The sequence below is a fragment of the Eubalaena glacialis genome, chromosome 16, assembly GCF_028564815.1.
Source record: "Eubalaena glacialis isolate mEubGla1 chromosome 16, mEubGla1.1.hap2.+ XY, whole genome shotgun sequence".
NCBI lineage: Eukaryota > Metazoa > Chordata > Mammalia > Artiodactyla > Balaenidae > Eubalaena > Eubalaena glacialis.
In genome coordinates this window covers 66,044,842-66,061,475 of record NC_083731.1, presented here as the reverse complement: position 1 = coordinate 66,061,475, position 16,634 = coordinate 66,044,842, and the positions used below count along the sequence as shown (strand labels likewise).

Below are 16,634 nucleotides of genomic sequence, written 5' to 3'. Positions count from 1 at the left end.
GTCTTTGTGAGTTTGTCTTCTCTATGTCAACATGCTGTCGAGGAGAGGTGATACAGAGAGCAAAGAGGCAACACCCCGGATTTAATTTCCAATCTGGACAGAGGAGAAGAGGTGGCCCTCCCAGACCCCTTGCAGGCCCTGCATTCAATGCTTCCATGAAGGTAGATGGTAAACAGGAAAACTCACCACCACCCTGGCTATGATCTATTATCTGCAGAGCCAGACTGGCAGGTTTCCTATGCAAATAAAGCATCTTCGCTGTGTGTCTAGGGTGAGTTTTATTTGTAGAGCAACTGACCAAATCCTGGGGCTCTGCTGAGAGCCCAGAGCTTCGTGGACCCCAGGTCGGCTCATAGTGCTAGTCTGTCAAGGGTGTTTTCTGTCTCTTGCTTTGCTTGTCTGTTTGTCTTCTCTCCAAATCTTTAGCAATGCAATAATAAACACCAGAAACCTGACTCCACTCAAAACATTCACAAATGCTCTGCAACCATGCTTAATGGCATTGAAGCGAAGGAAGTGGGGCTGGGGGAAACAGGGTGTTGGTGGGTGTTCCCAGTTCCTATGGTCACAGTTGTAGCCACAGCCTTGAAACACACGGTGTCGGGTTCTCAGCTAGCCCCCTCGGCGGGAAGAGCTGGGAGTTTCTGACCTCCTTTGGGGTTAAGGATGCTGGTCTCAGTCTGCGTAAGCGAGTGGTCACAGTCCTTAATTGCAAAGGGGAAGCGGTCAGAAAACACACTCTGTCCTGGCGAGATTGATAACTTGTAAGATATCTTGGAAGGATGCCAGGAATGAGGTTGTATGTGAAACTAAATATACATGCATCACTTGCATGTTTGCTTATAATTTCCAACATATTCTGAAAAGACAAAATAAAAAGCAGGGGGAAAGAAGTTTGAGATGGCATCCATCACAGAAACCAATAATATCCTCTGCTATTTCCTTTCCTTGGTGAAGGGAACGTTTTGAAATCATAACAGTTAACATTAAATCCAACACTGACTGTGTTCTGGTTACTGGTCAATGCACTTTCTCTTTATTGACTCAATTAGTTTGTCATAACACTCCTTTAAAACAGTCCTCTGCCCCCATTTTACAGATAATGAAACTGAGGGCCAGAAAGTTAAGGACTATCAAATATCCCAAAGGTCTAGTTAGTGGTACAGCCAGGATTTGTTTGGGGGCAGATGGTTCCAGGTTCCATGCAATTAACAGTTACACCCAGCTGCCATTGAGAACTGAATAATTGCCGTCAAGTTGAAAAACAACATATCCCAGGGAAAAGGAACTGGAGTTTTTGATCATGCTGCTAATGAAGTTGTTGCCATTGTAATTGGAGTGGTTTTAAACTGGACAGTCACCCTCAATGAGGCCTGTGAGCTGGGAAGCAGATTTATTTTGTGCTCCCTTTACATTTCTTAAGAAGAAAGCAAACTAGAGAAATAAAATAGACGTTGACCATATGCAGCTTCCAATCTGACACCGAATGTCATTTCTGTTTGGGGCCACCATGTTATCTGAGCTGTCATTTTGTCACCTGACCTAAATCGAAAGAATTGTTGGGAATTATCGACTCCTGGAGTTCAAAGTGGTTAAGTCTAGGAACAAAATAAATTTTCTAAGTTGGTAGACAATGAACTTGAGACCACAAAGCATACTTGGTGATCATAGGCCCATACTTAGTCTTCCAGGAAAAACATGAGAAAGAGTTTCTCTGCCCTTATGAGCTGGCTCTGTTTAAAATGAAAGCCAAGGGCAAGGCTCCAGGGCTTTGCTTTTTGTTCCTGAAGGTTGGTGAAGTTTCCAGAGCTTGTTTAGACATCTTCATTGAGATGATCCAGAAGACTACATTAAATCCAGCAAAAACTTCTTGAGTACCTACTGTATAAAGAAGACCATTCTAGATATTGTGGAGGACACACAAAAACTGAAAAGGCAGGGGCTCTGTCTCCTAAGAGTTCATGGGGATAACAGAGTCATAATGATCCCCATTTGAAGGCAGACTGGGAAATAGGCCTGGGACTTTGAATTAGAGGGGAAATAATTCTATCTGAGGGGATGAAAGAAATGTCTTTGGGGAATGTGAGGTACGAACTGGACTCTGCAAGTGACTAGGATGTCAAAAGGTGAATAAAGGAAAAGAAGGGAATTTCAGCTCAAGGAAATACCTGGAGTAAGAGCCCAGTGTGAGAGATTGCACGGGGAGTCCTGGACGAAGCGGGTGGGCCGGCATGACTGTGGGCCCTGATGTGTCTGTGTGTGCACACCCCTGCTTGTGCCCGCGTGTGGGTACAAAAGGGGTGGGTGCTCTAATGAGATCTGGAAACACAGGCCAGGGCAATGCCCTAGGAGCTGGAGGATTAGCGACTTTATTCTGCACAGCGTGGCAGTAGGTGGTCATCCAAGTTTCCGAGCAGTTCAATGACACGATCAGGACTTTAAGAAGATTTGAAATGTCCTCAGGAAGTACACCTGAGCTGCAGATCATGGTGACCCTAATCATCAGACCCAGAGGATGACGTGGAAACAGTGTCCCTGAAGTCTGTTTCTGGCTCCAGTGTTGGCCTACACACTGTAGGACAGATGGAAGGGGTCGATTTGGCCCTCACTTTTCCCTGGGGAATAATAACGTAACCAATATTTCACCAGTAGTATGGCATGGCAGATAAACAATTGCTGTGTGATTATTAAAATTTTTATAGGAACCACCAGCCTTACACTGATGGACTCATCCTTTTTGGTGGAGCATGAAGCCTAGGGAAGAGAGTCCATTCTGACTCAGCAGCGGCTGTAGTGAGTGGTGGTAAGGGGATCCCAGGCTCCAGACTCAGATACAGAGGTTCAAGTGTGAGCTACAGACCCTATTCTCTGGGTGATCGTTGGCAAATTGCATAACCTCCATTAGCTTGGTTTGATTAGTTTGCTAGGGCTGCCATAACAAAGTACCGCAAACTTGGCTTAAACAATAGACATTTATTGTTTTACAGTTGGGGAGGCTAGAAGTCCAGGATCTAGGTGTCTGCAGGGTTCGTCCCTTCTGAAGGTTGTGAGGGAAGGATCTGTCCCAGGCCTCTCTCCTTGGGTTGTAGATGGATCTCTTCATGTTCACACAGGGCTCTCCCTTTATGACTGTCTCTCGGCCCAAATTATCCTTTCTCATGAGGACACCAGTTTATTGGACTAGGTGCCACCCTAGTGGTCTCATTTTAACTTGATTACCTCTTTAAAGACTCTATCTCTAAATATGGTCACACTGAGGGTTAGGACTTCAACATATGAATTCTGAGGGGATGCAACTCAATATGTATCATTGTTTCCTTCTTTGTGAGATGTCCCTGGTAGTATTACCTACCTCTTATATGTGTTATGAGAAATAAGTCACTAGAGCTTATTAATTTCCTTTTAGCAGTGCTTGACACATAGTGAGTACTTAGAAAATAATAGCTAGTGTTACACAAATTAACAAAGGAATATAGAATGTTCTCTAACCCTGACCATCTGTCTTGATCACTCATGCCTTGCTTTCAAAGGAAGGTTGGACTGATTGATGTGTAAGCAAACCATCAAAATTCCATGACAGTTCATTATGAAGTGGGTCACAGTGGTTCCTAAGTCACCTTTCATAGCTTTGAATGTATATATTCTTTACTGAGCAAAGTTTCCTATTATAAAATGAAAAAAGGAAGCAGGCCTTACGTTTAGATTTTTCTCTCTGAAAGTATAAACCTCACTGTACTTTCAAATGCAGACTGACAACAGTCTGATTGATGAGCTTTTACAACCAAGGCCAGTTGGAGTTCCAGTGTTGTGGCCCACGCTGCCTTAGCATCCCCCCTGCTGGATGGGAGAGCCAGGACAGCCCTGGGAAACAGACTGTGTTTAACTGCCAATGCCGAGTCAGCAGCAAGCGTGCAAGGATGGTTATTTGTGGGAGGCACGAAAGAGTGGCTATTATTTTAAAAGAAATTCTCATAGAAAGAATGTTGGATTTAAAATAAATAAATAGGCTGATGGAAGCTGAATAAAACTGTAATGTAAGTCAAATGCCAAGCATTAGACCGCGTCCATCTGCTACTCATGAAAACAGCTCTCACAGGTTCTGTGCTTTCAGTGCTTTCAGGATTCACATGATAATAATTGTAGTAAAACAAACAAACAAACAAACAAAAACGCTTCTAAAATAATAACACATAATTGATAATGCCTACTTTATAATTTTGAAATGTAGCTTGGGTTGGGCATGGCACACCACTAGCTCTAATGATATAAGTTGAACATACATGTTTCGTTGATTTTTTTTCCACTCTTTAACATCTCCAAAGTTGATACGTATCTTAAAATTGATGTTTTGAGAAATCATGTGTCATAGTTCAATTGACAGCATTTTTTTGTTCTTTCTTAGTGGTACATAAATACTGCTAGGCTAAAAATCAACGGTGACAGATTCAAAGAAATATGGTAGCGATTGAAAACTGATTTGAGTTTCCTTTAGGAATAGAAACATGACTTGCTTCATCCTCCTTGTCTCTCCAGTATTTCTTCTTCTAGACCTACATTGTAGTATAAATAAGAACATTCTCACGGTGCAAATGTAAAAACATGGACACAGAGATATTAGTGATCTAAACAATCGATAACACACCACAAATTCGCAGTGAGTGATTCAGACTCAAAAATAGTGGAATAGCTCTGTTAGATCATGCAATAAAAAATATGAGATCTTAAAAGAGTAGCCATGGAATTGCTCGTGTGTATATTGTGTGAGTGGGAGTTTGTATCTTTAGTGCCATGACGTAGCCTGGGAATTGGAAAAGAGAAGGAAGGTGAAGCAATATAAGCAGGACGTGGCGGGTATAAAAAGCTTGAGCAAGAGAGATCATTGGTGAGACTGAGTAGAGTGTAAGTAGAGTCAGCTCTCAACCTTTTTATTGTGCAAATATCCTGTCCCCAACTAGATACTTAGCTTTGTATCCACATTTCAGCTCCCAATGGAACCATGCATTGACAATTCCTTATATCCTGGGCATCCAGTTAGCACTCAACAACACCTCATTTTTTTCTCCCCCATTAAAGTAGAGTTGATTTACAATGTTGTGTTAGTTTCAGGTGTACAGCAACGTGATTCAGTTATACATATACACATATATATATTCTTTTTCAGATTCTTTTCCATTTTAGGTTAGTATAAGATATTGAATATAGTTCCCTGTGCTGTACAGTAGGTCCTTGCTGTTTATCTACTTTATATATAGTAGAGTGTATCTATTAATTGCAGACTCCTTATTTGTCCTTCCGCCCCTTCCACTTTGGTAACCATACGTTTGTTTTCTATGTCTGTGGGTCTATTTCTGTTTTGTAAATAAGTTCATCTGTATCATTAGACTCTACGAATAAGTGATATGCTATGATATTTGTCTTTGTCTAATACCACTTTTCTTAACAAAAACTTTATAACATATTCCTGTTATGATGTCTACCATATGCTAGGGGAAAAAGAGAAAAAAAGGTGGATAAACGTTTATCCCCAAGCTTCAGGAAAATTCTTCCAGCAGAATGAGGGCCTCCAGTGTCATGGAAGTTCAAAAGAAAATTTTAGCTTGTTCACACAAATTGAGAACTGATCACTCCTGTAAATACAGCAGTCTCCTTTAGGCAAGTAGTGCTTGACTCTTCTTAAATCTCTCTAAGTAACCCTATGGTACATCAGACTAGACTAAAGTTTTCAGTAGCACAGTTTTTGGCCCTGTCTCACAGCACGAGCAATGTTAGACAGAGACAAACCCATTTAAGATCGAAAAGGAAACAAGCGTATTTTAAAACAGAAAAAGGATTAAATAGATTCACCACATTACCCAAGGGAATCTACACTTTGTGTTTTTCCTTCTCCGGCTATGAAAAATGGCAATAATGGCCATCATTTAAGAAGGCATCTTAAAGACATTCTCAGGACAATATAACTGTAGAAGAAATATTTTTAAAGAAAATAACATAAACTTATTTATTGCAATTTTGCCTTCCCTACTTCCCTTATACACTGGAAGCTTCCCACCCATCTCCATGCTGTGTTACTTGCTTCACACACAGAAGATCAACAGGTATTTACTGGGAACATTAACTGCCAGGCACGCTGCTAGGCTCTAGGGATGTGATGTTGAAGAAACCAGGCACAGTCTCTGCAATCATGGAGCTTAACCAATTACCAGGACAGCAGCCCAATTCCCCCATCCAGCTCTTCTGTGAATTTTCTCAGTGGGCATTTCTCCTTGAGCTTGTAAAGCAAACGAGAATGTGGCCCCAGGTGTTTACCGTAGAAATCCTAGTAAGATGGAATTTCCAACTGAGAAGAACATCTCTCCCATCTCTGCCTGGGGCCTTGAGTTTTCTCTTAGGATCCTGCAAGTGTCATTGCAATGCAATAATGGATGTGAAAAGTGCCTCATCCCTGTAGAGATCTGTAACAATCCCCACTGTTTTGATTATTAGCTCTAGATCTCCAGCACTGTCTTGTCAAGACTGGAAGAGTTCATGGCTACATTACTCTAAAAAGTAATGCAGCTTTCTTCCGGAGATAGTGAATTTCAACAGCCTAAAGAGACTGAGATAGAAGAAAGACAAAAGGGAAACAAAGAAAGCTTGTTTAAAGCGGAACCACATGGAGGAAATAGGTTTAGGTTAAACATGAGGTGTGAGGTCCTGATTCAGTAGCAAGATATTTAGTGATAAGTCAGTGTCATTCTCACTGACAAGTTGACATCCTGTAAATTCCATGTACTGTCTTGAGAAATGTGATTTGTGATGAGGAAGAAGGACAAGGATAAGCGGTCTATTTTTTTATATGTCATTACAGACTTGGGATAGAACCACAAACCAGAAACAGAGGAGCCAGACAAGTTCATGACCCATCAGCACGACCGCCATCAGCCATTGTCATTGACTATACTTTCTCTTGCCTACTGTCAAAAGCCCTGCTAAAGCAGAGTTTGCCTGACAAATGTGAGTCCTTTTCTGCCTTTGTCTGATTTTTAAAAAATATTGTTATTATCAGCTGCACAGGCTAGAGCAGTGCTATGGCTGAGATGTGGTTGGAAGGCTCAGGACTCCTTTTTCTTTGAACAAAAGACTGAGCTTCTTCCCCCCCTTGGGGGGGTCCCACAAAGAGAGATTGGGGTGACATCTTTCCAGCGACTCAGTATTCCTTCCAAAGACTTCTAAGCCCAGAGAAAGGGCGGAGGGTTAATGGTAGGCTGCTAGAAAGGGAAATTGGTTGAAACATAAATAACTGAAAGAACAGATGCAGTATTCTAGAGAGCCCAGCATGGGTGCAACAGACCAGGCTCAGCAAACTTATATGGACTTGTGTCCACAAAAAGTGAAGGGAGAGGGAAAGAAGGAAAGAAGATGAAGAAAGGGAGGGAGGAAGGAAGTCAGTTAGTACTAGCCTCCTACATCTCACAGCTCAGAGGAGGAGATAGAATTCATTGGGTAACAGCCCTCTAGTGTAAAATCACAACTGTGATAAGTGCTGCAGAGGAGCTCTCCATACCAATACGAGTGCATTTGACAGGACCAGCCTGATTCCTTCTGAGCATTCATAGAGGCTTCCCCAAGGAAGTGACGCTTGAGCTGATAGAGAAACACTGCGCTTTAACCAGGAGGATATGTTGGGGGAGAGAGTCTCAGGCAGAAGAACAGGATGTGCAAAGGCCCTGTGATTAGATGAATCACAGCCCACCTAAAACATGAAAGAAGAGCAGGGTTGTTGGAACCCAGAGAACAAGTCTGCAGAGCACCTTGATCACACAGAGCTGGGTCAAGTAGCAAAGGTTTTGGTCTTCATCCTAAGGAAACTAAGGAAAGGGGAAAGCCCAAAGGCTTTTAAGCACAGGACAGATTTTGTTTTAAATATCACTGTGGCTTCGTTGTGGAGTCTGATTTTTGGAGGGTAAAAGGGGATAGAGGAGACCACTTAGGATAGGATAGCTGTCCAGGCTGGACAAGACTGTAACTTAAACTAAGGTAGTGGAGATGGATAGGAGAGAGCAGACCGTACAGTAGGTACAGGAGGGGCAAGAAGAGAGAAAGAGACAGAGAGAGAATGAAGAGAAAGAATATACCCTGGCGGCTCAGAGGGAAGTTTCAAACTGGTTCAGTGGAGACCAGTGGTGCTCAGCTGGCAGCCAGTGGTGCCCCCCAACAAACGCTGAGCAATATCTAGCAATATTTTGGGTTATTTCACCTGGAATGGTGGTGCTACTGGCATCTAGTGGGTAGAGTTCAGGGATATTGCTAAACATCCTGCAACGCATAGAACAGCGGTACAGCAAAAATTTATCCGACCCAAAATAACTATAATACCAAAGTTTAGAAACCCTAGTCTAGATCCACCTTGTTCCCATCTCAGTCCCACTGAAGGTAGACACATGCCGGACCTCACATCACCGTAGGGATAACTGAGTCATGGAAAGAGCATTGTCCATAGGAAAGCAGCAAGAAAGACAAGTTGGTGGCCATTCAGCATCCATCAAACTCCCAGCTCAGGCCAAGGAAGCTCCTTGCTGCAGGTGAGGGCATCCTGCACCATTCTCCCTTCCCTCCTCCCCTTCCTGACACCATCCATCTGTCCTAAAGTCTATGAGAGCTGGGAAGACTTGTCCTGCCCCTGGCTTCCAAATGCTCATCTCTCCTTAGCTTCTCTCCACTGTGTGTAGACTAGTTTCTGCTGCCCCAATGGGTGGCCCATGAATGACTGTATCTTCAGCCTTGGGGAACATTCAGGAGATAAGCTAAGGGATTTGTGAAGTGCAGAGGTAGGGGAGAAACTTACAATTCAATACTTTGCATAATTTCCCAATATATTACTTCTAATCAAACAACAGTTCACCATTCATATTATTTCTAATCAAACAGCAGTTCATCTTTCTTCACTGGTCCCATGGCACTTGGCAATGTATTACACTACCCCTTAGAATCAGGCTGAAGACCAGATCCCCAGTCCTTTTACACTTTTCCCTTTTGCTCCTACTTCACCTCTCCATTAACCAACACTCATCTTCTCCCGATGGCTCCCAGAAGAGTTAACTCTCAGCCAACTCTAGGGTTAGTTAAGCCTTCTAAAAAAAGAGTTAACTTCTCCAAAACGTTAACTCTTAACCAACTCTAGAATTAGGGTTAGTTGAGTCATGGTCCCAAGGCAATACACCTTCATTAATATTTCTCTACCTATTGTTCCTCTTTTGCAGACTTTCTCCCTCATTCTCATAGAGAGGGTTGCCTGGCTCACCTGTTTTGAGAAACAGAATCACCACCTCTGCTTCTTAGAGAATGTGATATACATGATTTCACAAGCAGATCAAAAATTGGAGGAGAGAGCAGGTGAGCAGGCAAGAATGGATAAGGCTAAGTGATTGTCAAAACAACAATAAAAAAGAAATATGGTAACTATGTTCTATCAGTGAATACAAATTTTCTACATTTTCATGCAGAGGAAACATTATCCCCAAAACAATGGTCTGCATTGTAGAAACCAAAACCATTTGATATTTTATCGCATTGCAGAGAGGAGTTCATTTCTTTTCCAAAGTCCACCTTGCCCTTACATTATCATTGCTCTACCATTTCTGAAACTGTGTGATATTACCTTTGTAAGAACAATGATGTCTCTGGAAGATTTACTGCTGAGTCTTCCACATGAAAAGCTAAAAAAGAAAAAGACTTGGATTTTGGACTGATTGATTTTTCTGCCCTATTGTAATGGGTAGAAGATTGACTTTCCTCTAAGAAATTTCAGAGAAACATTTGACTTGCTTCCTTTCAAACTCTTAAGGAGACAATGATTCATGTTTACCTTGCTGTTGTGATTATGATGAATAGGTGAATTACACCAACATTCACAACAGATGCACAGAGCAATAGGAAGACTGTTTTTTTTTACAGATGATTTTCAAATATTAACCCAGACTAAAATAAATGCCTGTGGTATTTGTCTATAGCTAAAGTCATTTCTACATATCCCATACATAGCTTCAGGGGAGGAGGAAATAAATCCAAATATGGACTAGCCCAGACCCCTCTCTTGAACAGGCTGCTACCTGTATGAAGTGATTTCAAAGTTGCTGGGAAGTACCTCCCTACCCTCAGCTTGCGCTCCAGCGGTATTTAGCAATGTTCACATTCCTCACTTTTTAAAATTGAGCCCTTGTTAAAATGTAAGTGTTAATGAGGAAGCAAAGACATTTAGCCATTATACATATTAATAACTGTATTAGCTGGGGTTCTTTAGAGAAACAGAACCAATAGGATGTGTGTATATATATACAGAGAGATTTATTTTAAGGAATTGACTCATGTAATTGTGAAGGTCGGCAAGTCTGAAATTTGCAAGGCAGGCCAGCAGTCTGGAAATTCTGGCAGGAGTTGATATTGTAGTCTTGAGTCCAAAGGTAATCTGGAGGCAGAATTCCTTCCTCCTTGAAAAGATCTCAGTCTTTTCTCTTAAGGCCTTTGACTGATTGGATGAGGCCCACCCCCATTACAGAGTAAGCTACTTGTACTCAAAGTCTACTCATTTAAATGTTAATCACATCTAAAAAATACCTTCGCAGCAACATCTAGACTAGTGTTTGATGGAACAACTGGGCACTGTATCTTAGCCAAGTTGACATAAAATTAACCATTACAAGCACCTTGGCTTGAATTAGCCTGCCATATTTATTTGTCAGTTTCATGAGGTGTCACTACTTGGGAAAGGCTAGTTTTGACAAGGCATAAAAGAGATAGGAGAAAAGAACAGGACAGGAATGCCTGACAACAGGAGTATAAGTCAAACGTTGCAGAGGGGAATCCAAAGCCAGGATGAGGACTGTGGGGAAACAGGGTCCTGGGAATTTGGCTGTGGGAAAGGGAAGCCAGGCTTTGGAAAGGAGGTTTCCGTAGAAGTTGGAGGATGAAAAGGAGTGTGGAAGTAATCTTGGACAGAATTAGCTTAGAGCCTTAGAAAGATCATCTGTAGAGGCCCTTGGACCACTCTTGAACTAGTGCTTTGTTGGACCTTAGTCTCTATTTAGGATTAGTTTAAGAAAATAGAAAGAAGAGGAAGACTCATTGATTGGCACTCACCATGTGCCAGACACTATTCTAATTTCTTTATATGTTAATTCATTTAATCTCCCTGGCAATGAAATGAAAATGGTTCTATTGTTGTCCTCATTTTACAAATAAGAAAACTGAGACCTAGAGATGCTAAGCCACTTGCCCAGAGTCACACAAGTGGAAGTCAGCAGAACTGGGATTTGAACCTATGCGACCCATCATCAGAGCTTCTACTCATTCTGTTGTCTCCAAAACTGCTCTTGAAGATGTTGTCCAGTAAGTGGTTTTGTGTTCCTTGTGTTAGGACATATACATATACAATATGTTCCTCTTAGTACCAGGAAATGATTGTATCTCCCAAGGAACTGGTTTACTTAGATGTATCAGAAAATCTAACCCACTTGGTTTTCTCCTTCTGTATAGTTTGTAATTTTCTTTTTCCATTTCGGTAGCCTCAGTTTATGGATGCTTATTTTTCAAATTACCCCAAACCCTACTTGTCAGTAAGAAGGATATAAACCCTAAACAGTTGTAGTATTTTATACATTTTTTTGTTGCCTAAAATAATCCAATAACTATGGACATTGAGAAATTTCATATTTCTGAAGAAGTACCATTATCCCAGAAAGCAAAACTTTCTAAGTGATTTCTCTGACAGGAACAGCTGAGGCTCAAACAAACACCAATATGTCAAGAACTCACATTCCAAGATTAAGTGGGAGTAGATAGTAATAATCCACTGGAAATTTCAGGCTTCGGAAGAACCAGCCCCTGCTCCCCTCTGGCATCCAGAGAAGCCAAACTTCCCACATCCGACCTCTAGGGGTCCACCTAGTGAATACTGAACAGCACACAAGGTTCTTGAAGAAAAGTGATTCAGAAAAGGTAAAACCTTAGACTTCTAAGACCTAGAACAATTCCAGAAGGGGGATAAGGGGAGATAAAATTCTGCAATTGTCTACAGGGTCTCAGTAAAGCAACAAGTGTACTCACTGGGGTTGGTTCCCTGGTTTTGCTTCAGATCATTCTCCTGATTCTGCTGCTTTTCCAGCCCAGATTTCTCTTGTTGACCAAACCTGGTCTATGCTATCCACTCCCTGGCCTTGATTTGTATAGATCCCAGTCTCCATGTGTACAGAGTTCAGCCTCCACGTCCTGTCAAGGACCTCCATCTAACATCTAGCCTTCATTCCACTTCCACTGCTAACTCCTGCTTCCCTGTGGTTGTCAACGTCTTGCCTTATCTCAGTTCCAGCCCACAGTGACTCAGCTCACTGACAGCACAGCTAAAACACTGCCTTTACCCCAGTCCTTCATGGTGGCATGGTAGTGCCCACACTGTGGAACAGGGCAGAAGACCAAGGACACAAACCAGGTATATCACCTGATACTCCATGGTCAGAGCTTTCAGGACCATCATACTGAGGTTGTATAGTTCCAGCCTTGGTTCCTTTCTACAATAGTAAAACACAATAGGACACAGCAATGCTCGGTTTATTTCCTAGCCCAGGCAGAAGTCTTCATGGAGCTATAGACAAGGCATCTTTTTCTTCCATACAGAATGAATCTTCATATGAGCCAGCTAACTGGGCGTGGTTGCCAATGGGTTACATCCTTCATGTGCTCTGAACCAGCAACTGCAGGAGAAAACCAGGTCAGAAACACTAAGGCCAAGGTTATGAGACAATCTGGAAAGTCCAGAGGACTTCATTGAGATGTACCTCACAAACCACACACACATCCTAGGCAATAAAAATCCAGTCATGTGGTGATAAGTGCAATAGCCTGAAGGATACTTGGGACACAGGAGGCTCAGAAGCTTCCAGTGACCACTGGTAACCAATGGTCTCATCGGTTGGTTGACATTCCCTTCCAGGCTTCAATCAACCCCATTTTCCTTCATAGTCCTTGGGATCCAGTGTCCAGGAGTCACACTACTGCTTTGATATCCATGGTCTCAACTCCAAGTTTGAATGCTGAGCCATCCTTCAGGACTGCTGGGCCCACCCACCCCAGAACCGCCCATTTGGAAGCATCTTTCAGACCATCTCTAAGAAGTGTTGTGATTAATAGAAGGTGTTTGGCTTTGGAGGATTTTCTCCACCATCCTCATTATCATGCTATCAACCTAGTCCTAGGTTAACCCATGCCTTCTCCCTCTGTTCTCATCCAGAGAGCATGACCTTTATGTACTTGAGAAAAAAATGTACAGTAATGGCATTTATATGGAGCCTGAGCCACCCTGGCTAAAAGCTGTACATGGATGGATAGAAAATTTGACAATAAGACAGACCGTGGAATCCTGTATCAACAAATGACCCATCTCATTGCAAATGATAGAAGACCTAACACAAACTAGCTTAAACAGAAATGAGATTCACTGAGCCACATAAAAGAAATGTCCAATGGTAGAGCTTGATGGCTTCAGGTTCAGCAGGATTCAGGGCCCAAGAAGTGTCATTAGGATTTAGTTTTTCTTTTTCCCTCAATTTCACAATTTTGTCTTCCTCTATGTTGACCTTAGACACAAGGTACACATGGTATTAAAATATTGGCAGCAAATTCAGCCCTTACATCTTTTGGGGGTTTAAGTCCAACCAGAAATATTGAGTCACTTTCTCAACTACTTAGTCATTTCAATATTCATTGCCTTGGCTCTGATTGGCCTAATTTAGGTCTAGTCCTATCCCCGGACGTGACTGTCATGTAGAGAAAGAGTGTAAATGTGTATATCAGGTAAGATTCTAGTGTGTATCAGTTAAAACTCTAGCTGAAAAAAAGAAAACCAGTTCATACTAACTTAAACAAAATAAGCAATATCTGTCTAGCTTTGAGTATGTGGAGTTCCAGATGCTCCAGTGAGGTCCTTAGGAATCTCTTTCTCTCTAACTCTAAGCTCTGCTTTCATCTATGTTGGCATCATTGTCAGACACACTCTTCTCCAGGAGGGGAAAGAAGGTCACAAGCAGCTCCAGACCCACATCAGATCAGCTTAGTACTCCAGCAAAAAAGAATGTATCTCTTTCCTGATATCTCCAGCCTAAGTCCCAGGGAAGGCTCTCACTGGCCAAGATTGGGTCACATGCCCACATGTCAACCAATTGCCATTGGTCAAGAATAGGAAATACTGTAAGTGGCCTGGCCTAAGGCGTTTTAACATATGATTAAAAGCATGGAGCTCCAAAAGCAAATGGCCTGGATTCAAATCTCACTTCCTCTGTATATCAGTTATATGCTCTTTAAATCATTTTCTTCATTTGTATAATGGAGATAATAGTTCACCCTTATATGAGTATTGCAAAATCAGAAAAGCTAATAGCTGTAAAGTGCTTAGAACAAATCTGGTGCATCCTACATACCAAATAAATTAGATTATTTATTGCTATAACAATGATGAGGACGATGATGATTAGCCGTTCCCTGGATGGGGAGTGTGGTTAGCCACACAAAAACAGCATTGTCTGGGAGTGAGAGAGAGATGATTCCTGAAGGACAGGCTTCTATTATCAGAAGATGGGTAAAGAATATTGATCCAGCCAAAATAACAGGTAGACACCATAGCATATGTGTAAACAACTGACATTCACATGTGATGTGGGGTTTGGGTATGGGTGTGTGTGAGTGATGTGTATTGGAGTATGGAAAGAGGGTTTAGAGAAAATGTGCTCCCTGTAATTCTTTTTTTTCCAGCTAAACGTGCTAGTGTAATCTCCTGACCCCTTTAATGAGGAGATGGAGGGAAGCTCTGAGTTTGTTGTGCTGGGACCTCATTTGGCTTAAATGTATCCATCATAGTCTTTGATGGGTACTCCAGCCCTACTGCTCTGGTGTTGAAGGGATACAGTGATACTCTGGTGGCTTGAGTAGAGCTAACGGTTTACAGTGGAGGTCTGGCTAATGCTGGGAGAAAATCTGAGTAATGATGAAGCAGCTTTTGCCTACATTCAACAAGGAGGTTTTTATTCCCCCCAGAACTCATGAATTCACCCCATAAAATCTACTGAGTACATATTGTGTATCCAGCACCCTCTTAAGGCCCAGAGCTGAAGTACAGGGGAAAAAAAGAATTAGGAATGAGGATAATAAAGTCTAGGGCTAGAGGCACGCTAAGGAGGAACCAGAAGACTGTGTTTGTTTTCAGCAAAAGTGTTATCCTTTTGAAATGATTTCCTATATTTATCTTCTAAGAACAGAGTCCACATTAGATAGACCATAAATCCAACTGAGTTCTGAGAAATAATACATTCTCAGACTTGCCTGAGGTGGGGTTTGCATAGCTGTATGTTTTTCTTGGTTTCATTTGCATGTGAAAAAAAAAGAATAGAAAAAAGCTTAGCAAGCACAGCTGGAAGACTTTAGTTTAAACAGGCTATTAAAATTACTTCTCAGCTCAAAAGGTAGGTTTTGATTTTTCATGAGCATATCTGGCACAAAAAGATAGCCCCATAATTTTCTTCTAAATTTAGATTATTTTGGAGATTTTCAGTCTGTCTTTCATTTAGTCAATCATCTAAAATGCTTCCATGCAATCATGAGTAAAGGAGAAGGAAGCTGAGGGTTTTTTTTTTCTCCTAGCCTTAAAGAAAGTTGAATTGATCGCTTCAGACGTGATTCCTTAGCTAGATCGGCTGCAATAATGAAGGCTTGCAAATAAATGCTAACCACTTTTCTGTCTAATGTTTTTTGTTTATAGTCTTTATCCAGTAAAAGATTTAAATCATTTTCCACTTCCTCATTCACAATTCTTTCCTCTAAGAAAGTTGTTTGTCACAGGATGTAATAAAACATTTTAATCAGCTCGATGAAACAGGAGAATTATACATTGTTGAGTGGAACACTGTGCTTGGAAAGTATTGGCCTGACCTCTCGCTTGTCTAACTTGGTGGGCAATGAACGTCTTCTGAAGTGGAAGAGTGATCACCCATGGGGAAGTGAAAGCCAGTGTTTCATTGGAAGATGCTCTTGCTGATACCTTGCTTGCCAAGCACACAGAATTGGCTAGAAAGCAAAATTAGTTGCGACACACAAGGTTTGGAGAGATTTTTGAAGTGGAACAAATTCCCCCCATTCTAAAATCATAATAATTTGCTGAACGAAAACTGTGGTCTAGGAGATATCTATCTGAAAAAAAGTTGGGTATTAAAAATAACTCCTAATCACTCCCTGTCAAGTCTCATGGAGCCAAATTTAGACCCAATAAATGTTGTACAACATTCTAATGATATCCAGCTGCTCCAATCCAATGAGTGAGACCACAGAAGTCAAAGGAAAGCCTTTGCTCAGCTGGATTCTTGTACCGAAATCAATGACACCATGACCTTTAGGCTGTTTGAATCTTCTAGGGGGAAAAAAGTGACAGGTCATGTATTCTAGACAATAACAGCTACCACTTCTGATGGGCCTATTGGCTAAGTGCCTGCCAAGTTTTAGCCTGTAAGCCTGGATTAGATGTGAACAAAATCATTCAAGTCTCTCAGTTTTCATGTAGTGGATTCGTCGAGTGTACCACCAACAATAATAGGAAATTTTGCATCTGACTACTTTGC

General features: G+C 41.6%; 1 long non-coding RNA gene across 1 annotated transcript in view; it reads left to right on the top strand.

Moving 5' to 3' along the window:
- Window positions 1-9,303, top strand: part of LOC133076138 (uncharacterized) — a 318,595-nt gene extending 309,292 nt beyond the window's left edge. Inside the window, exons 4-5 of the long non-coding RNA XR_009697491.1 lie at window positions 6,848-6,993; window positions 9,240-9,303. This is a non-coding gene — a long non-coding RNA (uncharacterized LOC133076138). The remainder of the gene's footprint in view (window positions 1-6,847; window positions 6,994-9,239) is intronic.
- The last annotated feature ends 7,331 nt before the right edge of the window (window positions 9,304-16,634 follow it).